The sequence below is a fragment of the Myotis daubentonii genome, chromosome 15 (genome assembly GCF_963259705.1).
Source record: "Myotis daubentonii chromosome 15, mMyoDau2.1, whole genome shotgun sequence".
Lineage (NCBI taxonomy): Eukaryota > Metazoa > Chordata > Mammalia > Chiroptera > Vespertilionidae > Myotis > Myotis daubentonii.
The window spans coordinates 17,485,795-17,503,822 of record NC_081854.1 but is presented as its reverse complement, the minus strand read 5'-3'; the positions used below and the strand labels follow the sequence as shown (position 1 = coordinate 17,503,822).

At 43.5% G+C, this 18,028-nt stretch overlaps 1 protein-coding gene and 1 pseudogene across 1 annotated transcript in view; one reads left to right on the top strand and one right to left on the bottom strand.

Annotated features, from left to right (window-relative positions):
* The window catches only part of LOC132216804 (carcinoembryonic antigen-related cell adhesion molecule 21-like), a 131,114-nt gene that overhangs the window by 56,402 nt on the left and 56,684 nt on the right, over window positions 1–18,028 (bottom strand). The window lies entirely within an intron of this gene.
* Window positions 4,327–5,750, top strand: LOC132217336 (splicing factor U2AF 65 kDa subunit-like; annotated as a pseudogene).

Genomic DNA, 18,028 nt, shown 5'->3' with positions numbered 1-18,028 from the left:
CAATCAAAATCTTAGAAAAAAAGAAATGTAGCAACTCTTTTAGTAAGAAGGTTAATGGAGAAATAAGTGTAAGGTCAAAACATACAATAATAACACATTGAACACCTGATTTACTGAGAAAATCAATAACATTGCCAGTCCTCTAGCAATGTGGAACAAGAAAAAAGAAATAAGTGGCAAACAAAATGCATATAAGAGGAGGGAACAATGTTAGATTCAGGGAAAGTTAATAGAACAACAGAAAAATAGTACTGCTTACATATATACTCAGCCTAGCCCTAGACCAAATCGTTATGTTTCTGGAGAATATATAAAACAGCAAAGTTGCCCTAGCCCAGTGGTTGGCAAGCTCATTAGTCAACAGAGCCAAATATCAACAGTACTTCTTCAAAATAGAGTCGCCCAGGCTGAAAACCGACTTCTGCGCATGGGCCACGAAGTTTCAATCACACTGTATGTGTGTGCCATTTTGTGGAAGAACCACACTCAAGGGGCCAAAGAGCCGCATGTGGCTCGCGAGCAGCAGTTTGCCATCCACTGCCCTATTCGGTTTGGGTACTGGGTTTGATAACGGTCAAGGGCATATACCTGGGTTGTGGGCTCAATCCCTAGTAGGGGGCGTGGGAGGAAGAAGCCAATCAATGATTCTCTCTCATCATTGATGTTTCTATCTCTCTCTCCCTCTCCCTACCTCTCTGAAATCAATGAAAAAATATATTTAAAAATTTTAAAAAAACAAAGTTGGAGCAAGAAGAAATAGACATTGAGTTCCTTCATATTTTACCTTGTGCATTCTCCTTTAGCTGTTCTTAGTCTTCTTTATCAAAAACTTTAATTTGGACTTGTCACTTGGCATGTTTTATTTTTGCTGCTTATGTGTTAGCATGTTCTTATATATTTTTTCTATGTTTTCACTTTGTCATTTGTCACATCTGTCTTCATCTAAAATTTTCATTTTTTTCTTTCATTGAGTACATGTTCTTTTTACATCTTTTGTTTCAAAGTGTTTTTTTTGTGTGTGTGTTTTATCTTATACTTTCTTTGGATTTGTTGTCTTATCATTTATCTTTACAAAAATGTTAATTTTGGTTTTTTTTTTCATTTGATGTAATTAATATATATTTACTTTTTATTTTTTGTTTTTCTTTATATTTTTCCTTATACTATTCTTTATCATTTGACCAATCTTCATGAAGAATTTTTATTACACATTTTCATTTGCCATATTTTAAATTTTAAAGCTTGTGTTCTTTATGTTTTATCTTCTGCTTCTCTTGCTTGTTCCTTTTGTTAATCTTTATCAAAAACTATTTTTGTTTCTCTTATTTGGCATATTTAATTTTTACATTTAGTTTTGTTGTGTCCCTTTATATTTTATCTTTTACTTTCTCTTTGTTGTTTGTCTTATTAATCACTATCAATTTTTTTGTTATTTCAACCTTTCATTGGGAATATTTCTTGTTAATCTATTTCATTTGACCTGTGTTGTTCAAATATATTTTGAAGTATATATCTATATCTATATCTATATCTATATCTATATCTATATCTATATCTATATCTATCTATATCTATATATATGCAGTTGTTCCAATATATAGTTTTCAAAGAATATTGACTTGTTTCTGTTAGTTTAATATTTATAAAATTCATATCTACTTTTTTTAGGTTAAATGTGTAAGCATGTCTCAATGTTGTCCCATGGATGTATAGTTACATTTAAATATATATGTGAAATGTAGTAATTTTTATCTGTTAATTTTAAGAGAAACTTAATATTTGTTGTAATATGGCCATTTGATTTGAAATTTTAAAACAAAGTAGTGGTCTGGCTCTGACTTATATTTTATATATTTTCACATGACTGGCTGTCCAATTCCTACAGACAGTGAATTACTTACTTGGGAGCAGGATTCTCATATGCCAGCTAACTAGCTCCTTATATTTAAAAAAAGGCTTTATAATAATTATGAGAGTTGTGAGAATAAACAAAGATTCTTTTCTGTCAAAGAAGGGAGTTTTAAGCAGCCAACATTTTGGCTCCATGACTTCCACTCCCCTGGAGGCCGCCATCTTCAATACCTCAAATGTCAACCCCTCCCATCCTTTGAATTAGACAATCCTGCAGGAATATGAACTCAACCTGTGACCCATCGAGAGTGAGGGACAGATTGTTGCATCAGAAATAAAACCCAGCAGCCCTCCCACTCGATGTGGGTGCTGACCACACAGTGTGTTGGTTGCCCACCTTCTGGAGAAATAAAGCTAAGTGCCTTGTTGTCTGGCTCCGGAGTATCCTCTGTGTTCTACCAGGGCCCCTGGTTTTGTGGGTCACTTTTTTCTCACATACTTCATAGTTTCACTGTCTAAAATGAACATCTATATCTTTTATAATTAGAAAAATCAAATGTTATTACCTGTTCAACTTTATTGAGATACAACTGTCCCCTATACAACTCCCACACCAAGGAGATATTTCCTGCCAGGCCCACTGCGGTTTTGTCCGTGAGTCACACAATGCGAAACCCTTTGCTTCAGGAGCCCTTCCTGGCCACTTCCTGGGCAATGACACAATCACTGCTCAGGCTTAGCCCCGCCCCTTGCATTTATTCTTGAACAACCTTCCCCAAATCTGGCAGTCCTGCTGTGTCTCAGCTGGGTGAGCAGTGGGGCTCCTGTCCTGCGGACCTGAGAACCCAATCGCTTTTATATTCCTGGCATTGGCTTCCTGTTTTCAGTCACCTCCATTATTTAAGTCCCAGAACAGAACAAGCGGCACCAGGTTTGAAGTCACAGCTGAGACTGAAGTACCTACTCATCATGTTTTCCAAAGGTATGATCATTTCACTTCTTCAAGACCAGCTCATCAAATATCTGGTGGCCATAGCTAGTCGATTTACAATGGATAAGATGATGCTATTTTTACCGGAGAAATTAATAATGTATCGAAACAACATGTTAATGGATGTCTTAACACAAGTACATGAGTCGGCAATTGAGACTATTCTTAAGTTTGTAATGAGGAAGATTGCCGCTGTTACTGAGACCCAGTTTGTTAGACGTATGAAAAATATCCCTTATTTCTTTAAGAAGAAGAATCTTCATAAAGCACCCTGTACTCATGTGGTTTAAGAAAAAAATAATACTTTTTTAAATTTTTTCCACTTCTTTTTTTAAAAATATATTTTTATTGATTTCATAGAAGAAGGAAGAGGGAGAGAGAAGTAGAAACATCAATGATGAGAGAGAATCATGGATTGGCTGCCTCCTACACACCCCACACTGCAGATTGACCTGAAACTGGATATATTTTCTGACTGGGATTCAAACTTTAATTTCCTCGTTCATATATACCCTGTTGGACTCATTTATGGATACCAGGACGGCCTCGTTCATACATACCCTGTTGGACTCATTTATGGATACCAGGACGGCCTCGTTCATACATACCCTGTTGGACTCATTTATGGATACCAGGACGGCCTCGTTCATATATACCCTGTTGGACTCATTTATGGATACATGACTGCCTCGTTCATATATACCCTGCCGGCCTTGTTCATATATACCATGGTGGCCTCGTTCATACATACCCTGTTGGACTCATTTATGGATACCAGGACGGCCTCGTTCATATATACCATGATGGCCTCGTTCATACATACCCTGTTGGACTCATTTATGGATACCAGGATGGCCTCGTTCATATATACCATGATGGCCTCGTTCATACATACCCTGTTGGACTCATTTATGGATACATGACTGCCTCGTTCATATATACCCTGTCGGCCTTGTTCATATATACCATGATGGCCTCGTTCATAGGTACCGTGACGGCCTTGTTCGTATGTGGATGCTCAACCACTGAGCCATGCCTGGACAGGCAACCATTACTTCTGAGTAAACAATATCGTGCTGTCCTGGATGAATCACAACTAAACTAATTGATTCATTTATAATCCCCAAATAAAGACTTCTCTGATTGAAAATATTCCTTTGGAGCATTATATCATCTTTTGCCTTCATAATTTTACTGAATCTAACTGTCTGACTAAAGAGACAGTTTTGAAACTGAATAAAATATTTGTAAACAGAGAACCTGGCTGGGGAACCTGGCGAGAGAACCTTGCTAGAGAACCTCACTATGCTGATCAACTGAATGCTGTCTCCATGTCCTTCATTCTTTGCCAACTCTGTCCACACCTTTGGGAACCCCTGGACCTGCTGGGAGCGAGCTGTGGCCGAAGGGGCTAGAGTCGGGGGTGGGGGGGTGGGGGGGTGGGGTGGGGGCGGCAAGGCGAGGTGAACGCTGTACAGGGCCCTTACGCGGCCATCTCAGCATGTCGGACTTCTATGAATTCCAGCCGCAGCTCATCGAGAATAAGCAAGAGCAAGTCAAGGAGAACCGGCACCGCAAGCGCAGCAACAGCCGCTCACGCAGCCAGGACTGCAAGCGCCACAGACGGAGCCACGACAAGCGCAACCGGGACCAGTGGAGCGCATCCCCAGATGCATCCCGGAATCTTCGGCGACGAAGCAAACCTTTGACCAGAGGTGCTAAAGAGAAGTGGGGTCGATTGATTCGCTTCCCCGCCATGGGAAGAAGATCCGCAAATACTGGGATGTGCCGCCGCCGGGCTTGAGCACATTACCCCCATGCAGTACAAGGCCATGCAAGCTGCGGGTCAGATTCCAGCCACCGCCCTCCTCCCCACCACGACCCCAGACGGCCTGGCTGTGACCCTGACACCAGTGCCTGTGGTGGGAAGCCAGATGACCAGGCAGGCCCAGCGCCTCTACGTGGACAACACCCCCTACGGCATCACCAACGAGGCCATGGTGGACTTCTTCAACGCCCAGATGAGCTTAGGTGGGCTGACGCAGGCCCCGGGCAACCCTGTCCTGGCCATGCAGATCAACTTTGCCTTCTTGGAGTTCTGCTCCATGGATGAGACCACCCAGGCCATAGCCTTCGACGGCATCATCTTCCAGGGCCAGTCGCTGAAGATCCGCAGGCCTCAGACTACCAGCCCCTGCCCGGCCTGTGGGAGAACCCCTCTGTCTACCTGCCTGGCGTGGTGTCCACCGTGGTCCCGGACTCTGCCCACAAGCTGTTCGTTGGGGGCTTACCCAACTACCTGAGCGATGACCAGGTGAAAGAGATGCTCACATCATTCGGGCCTCTCAAGGCCTTCAACCTGGTCAAGGACGGCACCACAGGGCTCTCCAAGGGCTACGCCTTCTGTGAGTACGTGGACATCAGCGTCACGGATCAGGCCATTGCGGGGCTGAACGGGATGCAGCTGGGGGACAGGAAACTGCAGGTGCAGAGGGCGAGTGTGGGAGCCAAGAATGCCATGCCGAGCACCATCCACCAGACCCCCGTGAACCTGCAAGTGTCGGGCCTGCTGAGCTCCCAGGTGCCGATGGACGGCCAGCCCACGGTAGTCCTGTGCCTCCTGAACACTGTACTACCCGAGGAGCTGCTGGACGACGAGGAGTAAGAGGAGATCGTGGAGGACTTGCGGGACGAGTGCAGCAAGCACGGGCTGGTCAAGTCCATCGAGATCCCCCGGCCCGTGGACGGCGTCGAGGTGCCCGGCTGCGGGAAGGTCTTCGTGGAGTTCGCCTCTGTGTGTGACGGCCATAAAGCCATGCAGGGCCTGACAGGTCGCAAGTTCGCCAACAGAGTGGTTGTCACAAAATACTGTGACCCCAACTCTTACCACCACCAGGACTTCGGGTAGAGGCGGTGGGAGTGGGTGGGGCCGGGCTGGCTGGAGGCTACTCCCCTTGGTCCCCTCCCTCTTTCCCCCTCAGAATGACAAGCAGCAGCCACTGGAATGGCAGCAATTAAGGGTGGAGGGTGGGGGTGGGGCGTACAGGTTATATTCATAATTTTTTTCTATTTACATGTATTTTATTTATTTTTTGTAATTAATTTTGTTTTATTGCTTAAATTATTACAAAGAGTATTAAAAAAATATGCGGTGGGAAATGCAAGTCCAAAGGCTAACATTGTGGAGCTGAGGGTTCTGAGTGGCTTTGCTGAACACCTGCCTCATAGGGGAAACTCTAAGGAGGCTGAGTCCACACTGTGGGTGGATTGAGGGGCAATCTCCTACCTGAGCAAGGGACTTGAAAAGAGACCAAAGTAGAAATGAAAGTCTAGACCAGGGGTGGGCAAACTTTTTGACTTGAGGGCCACAATGGGTTCTTAAACTGGGCCGGAGGGCCGGAACAAAAGCATGGATGGAGTGTTTGTGTGAACTAATATAAATTCAAAGTAAACATCATTACATAAAAGGGTACGGTCTCTTTTTTTTTTAGTTTTATTCATTTCAAACGGGCTGGATCCGGCCCGCGGGCCGTAGTTTGCCCACGGCTGGTCTAGACTCTAGACTCTAGAGCTACAGGCTAAAATGACAGGAAGAATGGGGCACAGAGAAACCTGCCAAAGGCTTCCTGAGATCATGGTTTTGATCACTGGGACCCAGGGGGCCCGGGTCTTCCCCTTCTTCCGGTATTGTCAGCACCTCCTCAGGTGGCTGGAAGAGCCATGAGCTTCATGCTCCTGGTGGGGAAAAGTCTTCACCCTTGGACTGATCTGTGCAGGTTCCTTTGCATACACACTTTTGAATCAGTTGCTGTAGTACCCCCACCAGCTCTTTAGGGAAAACAATGCAGCAATGGGCCTGCTTAGATGACAAGAGCACATTTCACTGCAGAGATCCTTTAGGTAAGAAGAAAAAACATTGCAGAGGGCTCTTACCCCTGGAGAGGCCTTAACCCAACCATGGGCAAACTATGGCCTGCGGGCCAGATCCGGCCTGTTTGAAATGAATAAAACTAAAAAAAAAAAGACCGTACCCTTTTATGTAATGATGTTTACTTTGAATTTATATTAGTTCACACAAACACTCCATTCATGCTTTTTTTCCGGCCCTCCGGTCCAGTTTAAGAACCCATTGTGGCCCTCGAGTCAAAAAGTTTGCCCACCCTTGCCTTAACCCCATCTTTCCCACAGACATCTAAGGTCCGGGGCCCCCAAGACTCACTCACCCCTTTCCTCAATCACTTGGGCTCAGCAAGCTGCAAAGACACCCTGCCTCTCTATCCTCTTTCATCAGGCACCCCAAAAACCACCGCCAGACTGCTCGTCAGCCTCCACTCGGTGCCTCCTTTGTGGGCACTTCTTCCCAATTGCAGTCTCAGGATTACAGGTCTTGGGGCACTGGCAAGTTGACATTTTTGTGTTTCTATGGTGCTTGGAGGGAAAGTTGAAACTGCTGGACTCAGACCCACCTTGGGAAACATGTAGTGCTAATGTTGCCCTGACCTAAGTTGGACACTGACAACCCTGGCCCTCACTCTGGACACTGTGATTCCTATGTGCTCTTCCCAACACCAGGCCACCCGTCTTTTCTGCCCTTCTGCAGGCTGGAGTCCTCAGCCTGTGCCTGACGACCTGACCCCTCCCAAGTCCTCCTCCATTCTCTTCATCCTAAACCAAGGCTATTGTGACCAAAACACAGGTCAGGTAATTGCTGCAACAAAAACCAAACTTGTGGGACACGTGATGGCATTGAAGGAAAGAGGCTTATTTAGGTTCCATGCCTTGGAGAATTATGGACTGACCCCTAAAAGAACATCTCTTTACCCTGCTCAAACCTGGGGTTCCAATAGCAATGTGGAGGGAAGGGCTTCACTACTCCCTTCTATGTAATTAACTTGCCAGCTCTTAGCCTTTCTGCTTGGGCCCTATGCATTCTTCTTTCTAGCTTTTGCTGCATTTGGTGTTAGAAACTCCCTCTTAGCCATCTTGGCCAATGGGTGAGAATCCCTAGTGTTTTGTGACTACCCAGGATATCAGGGTCAGTGGGTAAAGGGATGCTTCAGAACCCACTGACTGAAAGCCTGGAGGTGGCACAAACCTCAGCCCATCTTCTGATGTGGGACACAGCACCTAGACAGCCCTGGGCTCTGTATGAGGACCAATGGATCCTGGTGCAGCCCCTGCATGGCTCACCCCTCTGAAGTGGCCAGCTAGGCTGTCCTCACCCTGTTGCTGGCTGCCCTTGCTCCAACTGACTGTCTTACCATAACACTAACACCCCATACCTTTCTTCCCTCCCTGCTTTCCCAATGGTTACAGTTTCCCATCCCTACTCTGTCCAGGACCTCACCCCTTCCTGCCACCTCTGGCAGCCCCTGGTTTCTAAAAGCCATCTGACCCACAGGTCTCTCTAAGTTTCTGCTTTATGCTCAGAGGCCAACCTTAGGTGACAGAGCCCAACAGAACCCAGAGAGTAGATTTTCTTTCCCATTTCCCTATACCCTGTGTGTGGACTCTCATCGGAACAGGCAAATGGAGAGTGTGAAGAATATAAAGAAAACCAACATGTGGGAAGCAACCCATTGTCTTCACTATCAGAGATGTGTAAACAAGGATCCTGGAACGCTGGTGAACCTTGAACCCATGGCAAGGGCCAGGGCGATGTACTGATTGTTTAGTACGGACAATGGGGGCTTAAGCATTTCCTGACCAAATAGTCTCAGAGTAAATCTTTCTAATATTTACTGACCTTTAAGATAGTCTGTCTGTTACTGCAATTACCTGCCTGCCTAAGGGCTAGATGTGTATCCAAAATTGAGTAAAAGGCTGGTGAAGCCTGGGCTCCAGTGGAAGCCCTGCCCCTTGAGTTGGGCTTGCCCGCTTGGCTCCCCCCCGCCCCAATATTTCCAAATTATTATTTCTTGTCTTATCTCTTTCATTTGTGTGTGGAGCCTCTTCCAGATCCTGAACCCTGAACCCCGCGGGACATGGGGAAACATACACATCTGGTGCCTTAACAGGACCATCTGGAGGAGAAGACTTTGCCTAGAGCAGCGGTTCTCAACCTTTCACAGGGGTCGCCCAAGACCATCGGAGATACATATATATAATTATATATTGTTTTGTGATTGATTACTATGCTTTAATTATGTTCAAATTGTAACAATGAAATTGGGGGTCACCACAACGTGAGGAACTGTATTAAAGAGTCACGGCATTAGGAAGGTTGAGACCCACTGGCCTAGAGCGAAAAAATGATGTTTCACCTGCAAAGTGGGGAAGAATTCACCGTATAGGTGGGAGATATTTCACCACACACAAAGCCCATGATCAGCTGCAGAAACTGCGATCTATAAGTAGGGTGGGAACGTGTTTCTATTTAGCCAGGCTATTGGGGCAGAATTTGGTTAGAAAATAAAAAAAAAATTATTATAGACTTTTTGCTTGCATAATTAAAGGAATTAAAGTCTTAGAAGGTAATCTCTTACAGTTTTTGCATGTTATTATAGAACATAACCCTTGATTTCCTGAAGAAGGTACATTAGATCTTGAATGTTGGGAAAGAGTTGGCCAGAATTTGAAAAAAGCTCAGCAGCAGGAGAAAAATGTGCCTCCCAATTGTTTCTACTTATGGAACACGGTATTTCACTTACTAGAGCCTTTTAGAGAGATTAGGGAGGACAAATCTCTTCCCCCTGCACCCTCTGCTCCTTAAGAGAAGCAAAAAGAAAAATTGGAGGAATGGCTTTCATGGCCTCCTCCACCTCCATGTCCTAATCCTGAAACACTTAATCTGCCGTTAATAGAATCACCTGTTCAAAGAGCTATCCGAGAAGGATTAAATAATTCTGAAGCATAGCTTCTTATGATTGGTATTCTCTGGCTCGTGCAACTCTGGATGGAGGAGATTATTTACTATGGAAGGGAGAATTTTTTGAGAAATGTCAGGAGCAAGCCCATGCAATCCTCGGGCTGAATGCTCAAATAACTTATGAAATGATGGCAGGACTGGGACAGTATAATAACGTGCAAAATCAGCTAAGTTGTGTGCAGAAAGCTTATAAGCAAATTAGACTGTGGAAAAACAGGACATTTTAAAAAAGAAAGTTGGCAACCAAGAAGGACGCAAGGTGGCGCTCTAGGGAAAGGAGCGAGCAATCCGCCTCCCCATTCGATCAATGCAGATCCCAATGCAGATCCAAGCTCTTTAATGTCCTAGATATTTTAAAGGAAATTATTGGGTACTTATCTTTTATCTGTCCTTGTTGTTTACTGTTCGTTTATTAAGCATGACTTTAATTTAATAATAAAGAAATGATAGATGGCCAGGCCATTGCCGAGTTTCCCCAGAACAAACAGAATGCGGGAAACGGGAAAGAGAGAGAACATGAGTGGTACACATGGCCAATAATACAGGTTCTAGGAAAATTCCCTAGACAAAGGGAAGTAATTAAAAAATTACTAGGTCTTTTGGCGATCCTGTAAAATAGGTGCCCACTCTCAAGAGTGTTATTTAAAGTCTCATTTTTGATATGTTTTTATTTCGCAGTCCGTCATTTGAAATTTAGACAAATGAAACATTTCCCAGAATTTGGGGATGCATCTGGGATTTCTGTAACCGTGAATAGAAAAGCAAGCTTAAGAAAACGCATGTGCTCTGCCCGAATTTGTGTGACTTCTTGAGCCCCAATCTTTTCACGGATGCTACAGAATAAACCCAAAAATGTTTTGTGTTTTTTTTTAAAGATTGCAAAAAATGACACAGAAAATATATAGTCTATATTTGGACAATAGGATTAATGTTTCCATAATAATGATAGTTCTTGAATAATAATGTACTGCATTCCAAGATTGCCTCCCAAATCTTGGGGGCACTCCTGTTTTTATAAAATAAAATAAAAATAAAATAATAGCATTGAAGCCACTGAAAGTCAATAAGTTACCTCTGTTACAAAATTTACCAAAAGAAAATGCCTTGGACAGTAATTGGCTTTGAAAACCTAAAGTTGTTAGAACATAAATAATGAAAATAACTAAAATAAAGAATTTGTGGTAAGGCTTTTCAGTAATAATATATTAATGAGAAAGGGCCAGTGGCTCTTCCCCCTGTAAAAGCAGAGAAGCCTGCTGTGGCAACAGAAACCTTACCTGTTATCACTAAGGAAAAAAAAAGGTGGCGGTTTTAAATATCCCCTCCCCCTGCCTTCTTGCCAGAAACATAGTAACTTCAGACTTTAGAACATTGCTGAATTAAATAATAAACATTATTAAATATCTAGGTATTTTAAAATGACAAAAATACTGAAATATTAATCTAAATTTGCCTCATATGAAAAATCTAGATAGAATTGAATCTATTAATTAAATATGCCTTGTATTTTATTTGTAATATTACTCTTAAAAATGTAAAAATATTACTAATTTGAGGAATGCTAAGTATTTAACTTGCTACCTAAAATTTAAAGCTTCTAAGAATTTAAATTAAGTTGGGAGAAATTATAAAGTTTAGAAATTCATTTTTGAGAAAAATAATTCTTCATTAAAAAAGAGGATTAATTCCATGGTCTGAACCAAACTTTTTAATATAAAAACCAGTTTAAATTTAATTGCTGTTGTTTAAAATAAATACAAAAGGTATGCTGATAAATGGCAATCTAATTATCATTGGAAAATTAAGGTTTAAATATTGTATAGTTTTAATAATTAAAGGTATATACAAATTAATGACAGAAAGAAAAACTATTAGAGTAAAAATGCATTTTTGAAGAGCATAAGAAGATTTGAAGAATAAATTGAAAGTATAAAATATATGAAGGTTATATATATAATGAGAAGAGAAAAAGGAGAAATTTTAAAATCTCTTCCGCTTCTATTTACAAAGTAAACTAAAAATTGTTGCTCAAGCATTAAATCTCACCATTAATGAGACACTATAAATAAAAAGAAGGTTACTTTTTCTTGTAATGTATGCATGGCAGCACTGGCCAGCATCCAAGCAGCAACAAAGTTTGTTGCTCCATTTAAAAGAAAGAAAAAAGTTTTGGAAAAAATATGTCCCTAAATGCAGCTCAAAGATCACTCTGGGAGGAAGTAAAGGGAAATGCCCTTCCGGTATTTAGAAACTGTAATTAAAAGTCAATATATTAGGCCTTAAAAAGTAAACATACAAAAAGAATTGTCTTAAAGCCTTAAATGACTTTTTAGAAGTTATTAAAGGACATTAATTAATTTATTTCGGGGTTTTCATTGGATGGAATTAATATTTATGTATTTCTCTTTTTTTCTTATGTTTAACCTTATGTGTTCTTTGTCATTTGACTCATCTTCATCAAGAATTTCTAGTAGCAATTTTCATTTGCTGTATTTTAATTTTAAAAAATTGTGTTACTTTATATTTTACTAGGGGCCCGGTGCACGAAATTCGTGCACTGGGTGGGTGTGTGTTGGGGGGGAGTGTCCCTCAGCCCAGCCTGCCCCCTCTCACATACTGGGAGCCCTCAGGCGTTGACCCCCATCACCCTCCAATCGCAGGATCGGCCCCTTGCCCAGACCTGACGCCTCTGGCCTAGGAGTCCGGCCAGGGCAGCGGGGACCCACAGCTGCAGCGGCCCCACGATCGTGGGCTTCGCTTTAGGCCCAGGCAAGGGACCCCTAGCTCCTGGAACTGCCAGCTTCGACCATGCCCAGCTCCCATCGCTGGCTCCACCCCTACTTCCTGCTATCACTGGCCAGGGCGGAAAAGGCACCTGATTCTCCGATCATGGCTGGGGGGCAGGGCAAAGGCAGCCCCAGGGCCGCCTTTGCCCTGCCCCCCAGCTCTTAGCTGCCCCCTGGGTTTCCGATCACTGTCAGTGGCAGGGGGCTTCTTCCTGCTTTCCCTTTCGCCTCCCTGCATTGTGCTTACATATGCAAATTAGCCGCCATCTTGTTGACAGTTAACTGCCAATCTTAGTTGGCAGTTAATTTGCATATAGCCCTGATTAGCCAATGAAAAGGGTAGCTCGTACGCCAATTACCATTTTTCTCTTTTATTAGTGTTGATGTTAAACCCTTTGCTTCAGGAGCTCTTCCTGGGCAATGACACAATCACTGCTCAGGCTTAGCCCCGCCCTTTGCATTTATTCTTGAACAACCTTCCCCAAATCTGGCAGTCCTACTGTGTCTCAGCTGGGTGAGCAGTGGGGCTCCTGTCCTGCGGACCTGAGAACCCAATCGCTTTTATATTCCTGGCATTGGCTTCCTGTTTTCAGTCACCTCCATTATTTAAGTCCCAGCACAGAACAAGCGGCACCAGGTTTGAAGTCACAGCTGAGACTGAAGTACCTACTCATCATGTTTTCCAAAGGTATGATCATTTCACTTCTTCAAGGCCAGCTCATCAAATATCTGGTGGCCATAGCTAGTCGATTTACAATGGATAAGATGATGCTATTTTTACCGGAGAAATTAATAATGTATCGAAACAACATGTTAATGGATGTCTTAACACAAGTACATGAGTTGGCAATTGAGACTATTCTTAAGTTTGTAATGAGGAAGATTGCCGCTGTTACTGAGACCCAGTTTGTTAGACGTATGAAAAATATCCCTTATTTCTTTAAGGAGAAGAATCTTCATAAAGCACCCTGTACTCATGTGGTTTAAGAAAAAAAATAATACATTTTTTTTTCGATTTTTTCTACTTTTTTAAAAAATATATTTTTATTGATTTCATAGAGGAAGGAAGAGGGAGAGAGAAGTAGAAACATCAATGATGAGAGAGAATCATGGATTGGCTGCCTCCTACACACCCCACAGTGCAGACCAACCTGAAACTGGACATATTCCCTGACTTGGATTCAAACCGTGATTTCCTCGTTCATATATACCATGACGGCCTCGTTCATATACACCGTGTCTGGCTCAGTCATATATACCATGAGAGCCTCGTTTATACACCGTGACTGACTCATTCATATGAGTACCTGTCGGCCTCGTTCATATATACCGTGTCGAACTCATTTATATATACCGTGATGGCCTCGCTCATATGTGGATGCTCAACCACTGAGCCATGCCGGACAGGCAATCTTCACTTCTGAGTAAACAATATCGTGCTGTCCTGGATGAATCACAACTAAACTAATTGATTCATTTATAATCCCCAAATAAGGACTTCTCTGATCAAAGATATTTCTTTGGAGCATTATAGCGTCCATTTGCCTTCATAATTTTACTGAATCTAATTGTCTGACTAAAGAGACAGTTTTGAAACTGAATAAAATATTTGTAAACAGAATCCAGTGTAAAGCCTGTGTCTTTGTCGAGGTCTATCTCACACGCACACAGGATCACGGGGCAGAGCAGAGAGACCTGGGAGAGAAGTAGTTCTCGCTAATGGAGGCTGCCGCTAAGGAGCTTGAGGCTGCATTGGGTTTGCGGTGGGAAATGGCAAGTCCAAAGGCTAACATTGTGCAGCTGAGGGTTCTGAGTGGCTTTGCTGACCACCTGCCTCATAGGGGAAACTCTAAGGAGGCTGAGTCCACGCTGTGGGTGGATTGAGGGGCAATCTCCTATCTCAGCAAGGGACTTGAAAAGAGACCAAAGTAGAAATGAAAGTCTAGAGCTACAGGCTAAAATGACAGGAAGAATGGGGCACAGAGAAACCTGCCAAAGGCTTCCTGAGATCATGGTTTTGATCACTGGGACCCAGGGGGCCCGGGTCTTCCCCTTCTTCCGGTATTGTCAGCACCTCCTCAGGTGGCTGGAAGAGCCATGAGCTTCATGCTCCTGGTGGGGAAAAGTCTTCACTCTTGGACAGATCTGTGCAGGTTCCTTTGCATACACACTTTTGAATCAGTTGCTGTAGTACCCCCACCAGCTCTTTAGGGAAAACAATGCAGCAATGGGCCTGCTTAGATGACAAGAGCACATTTCACTGCAGAGATCCTTTAGGTAAGAAGAAAAAACATTGCAGAGGGCTCTTACCCCTGGAGAGGCCTTAACCCCACCTTTACCACAGACATCTAAGTTCCGGGACCCCAAGACTCACTCACCCCTTTCCCCAATCACTTGGGCTCAGCAAGCTGCAAAGACACCCTGCCTCTCTATCCTCTTTCATCAGGCCCCCCAAAAACCACCGCCAGACTGCTCGTCGGCCTCCACTCCGTGCCTGTTTGTGAGCACCTCTTCTTAATTGCAGTCTCAGGATCAGAGGTCTTGAGCCACTAGCAAGTTGACATTTTCTGTTCCTATGGTGCTTGGAGGGAAAGATGAAACTGCTGGACCCAGACTCACCTTGGGAAACGTGTAGCGCCAATGTTGCCCTGACCAAAGCTGGACCCTGACAACCCTGGCCCTCACTCTGGACACTGATTCCTGGACTATCACCTGTGTGTTCATCCCAACACCAGCCCACCCGTCTTTTCCACCCTTCTGCAGGCTGTGCCTGATGATCTGAGCCGTACCTAATCCTCCTACATTCTCTTCATCGTAAACCAAGACTAATGTGACCAAAACATAGATTCCGGTCCCTGCTGCAACAAAAGCCAAACTCGTGGGACAGGTGCTGGTGCAAAAGGAAAGAGGCTTATTTAGGTTCCTCGCCTGGGAGAATGACAGTCTGACCTTTCAAAGAGCATCATTGTCCTGCTTAAATCTGGGATCCAATAGTGATATTCAGGGAAGGGCCTTTTTCCGCCCTTCTATCTAATTAACTTGCCAGCTTTTTACCTTTCTGCTTGGGCCCTATCCATTTATCTTTCTACCTTTTGGTGCATTTGGTGTAAGAAACTCTTTCTTAGACATCTTGGTCAATGGGTTAGAATCCCTAGTGTTCCCTGACTATCTAAGGCAGTGGTCAGCAAACTCATTAGTCAACAGAGTAATTTATCAACAGCACTTCTTCAAAATAGACTCGCCCAGGCCGAATACCAACTTCTGCTCATGGGCCACGAAGTTTCAATCGTACTGTATGCATGCCCGCACATGGTATTTTGTGAAAGAGCCTCACTCAAGGGGCCAGAGGGCTGCATGTGGCTCTCAAGCCACAGTTTGCCAACCACGGATCTAGGATATTAGGGTCAGTGGGCAGAGGGGTGCTTCAGGACCTGCAGTCAGGAACCCTGCAGATGACACAAAGCTCAGCTCACCTTCTGATGCAGGACACAGAACCCAGACATCCTTGTTCTGGATGAGGACCAGTAGATCTCTGTGCAGCCCTGCATGCCCTAACCCACTGAAGTGGCCAGCTAAGCTGTACTCACCCTGCTTTTGGCTGTCCTCTGTTCCAATTGACTGTCTTACCATAACACTAACACCCCGTACGCTTCTCTTCTCCCTGCTTCCCCAATGGTTACAATTTCCCATCCCTACTCTGTCCAAGATCTCACCCATTCCTGTCACCCCTGGCAGCCCCTGGTTCCTAAAGGACTTTTGACCCACAGGTCCCTAGACTTCTGCTTAAACTCAGAGGCCAACCCAAGGAAACAGAGCCCAATAGAACACAGAAGATAGATTTTGTTTCCCATTTCCCAGTACCCTGTGTGTGTACTCTCAATGGGACAGGCAAATGGAGTTTGAGAAGAATAGAAAGAAAACCAACAGATGAGGGCAGAAATAGTTGCAGTGTTGTCTGTGCCTCCCTGGAGGGCCCTGGGTGATCACAGGGCACTGAAGGCATTGGGTTGGGGGTCGCATGTCCAGTTTGGCATCTGTTCATCTACCAGCATTGAGGCTTCATCCCATTGACTTTTCTAAGGAGTTTTATACCTGATGTACCATCAAGGTTCTATAACAGAAGATCTTTGAAATCTCTCAGGTCTCTTCCCTACTTGTGAGGTGAAATTGCATGTGGAATTGCAACAATATTTGTGATTAGGATCCTTCCAGCTTCTAGCAAGTTATTGGTCAAGTATGACACATGCAATTTGCTCAGTGTTTCTGCCAATATTAGTGAGGAAACTTTAATATTTCCTTTGTCCTGATTTGCCAACAGTCTGTTTACACAATCTCTAACAGTCCTGGAGAGCAGAAGCTGGAAATGGGTGTCACTGAGCTGGAATCTTGTGTGTGTCCGCAGTACACTGCTGCCTTGCCTGACTCTCTGGTGGAATCTATTTTTTGCTGTTTTCAAGCTTCTGGAGCCTTTTCTCATTCTTAGCTCATGTTCCTACTTCACATGCCTTCCCTCCCTTTCTCCCATGGTGATATCAGCTTTTTATTTTGTTGTTTAATCTCTCACTATCGCTCTCTATCTCTATCTTTCTCTATCCCTCTCTACCTCTCTCTCTCTCTCTCTCTCTCTCTCTCTCTCTCTCTATATATATATATATATATATATATATATATATATATATATATATATATATCAAGAAAACTTGAGATTACATGAAGAGACCACCAAGAATCTAGAGTAGTCTTTCCATCAAATCACCTATAACTTCATAACACATGCAAAGTGCCTTCTGTAAGGAAATGTAACAGTCACAGTTTCCAGGGATAAACCCCAGGATATTGTTACGGGACAATGATTACTCCTACCACAGTATTCATAGAACTTTAAAATGTCTTTACTTCATATTATAAAAAGTGTTCTAAAAGTACCTGTTTCATTCCTCTGTTCTTGAATGGGGTAAGTGTTGTCTCCGCAGTTGGAGATCCTCTACCAGCTCTAGAGGAGGGTACCATGGCTTCCCACCCCCAGGGACCTTTGTGTTGTCAGACATCCTTCCAGACAATCTGATTCCATTGGAATGGAAATGGAGCTCTGCATGGGTGCACAGGCTCCTTGGCCTGGAGCACTCCCCAACGGTGTGGGGTTTGCTCATGTCAGATCTGTGACTCTGTAAGAAGCCAGCCTTCCAGGTCTGAAATCATTCCTGGGACTGAAGGGCACAGACATGCTCCTGATGTGTTTCAAAGATTCAGTTACTTCATTTATGAAAGACAAAGCTTTAGAATGTCTAGTGGACAATTTGACTACATTTCTTGTGAATGGATTTCAAGTATTTCTGACAAATTAATGATGTGTCCAATGAACCAGTCACCAGCGTTCTTAAATCAGAAGTTGTCTATTTTTATTTATTTCTGATTAAATTTATTGTGGTGAAATTGGTTTGCAAAACCATGCTGATTTCAAGTGTACAATTCAATAAAACACCATCTGTGAACTGCATTTTTGCCCATTGCCCCAAGGAAAGTCTCCTTTTA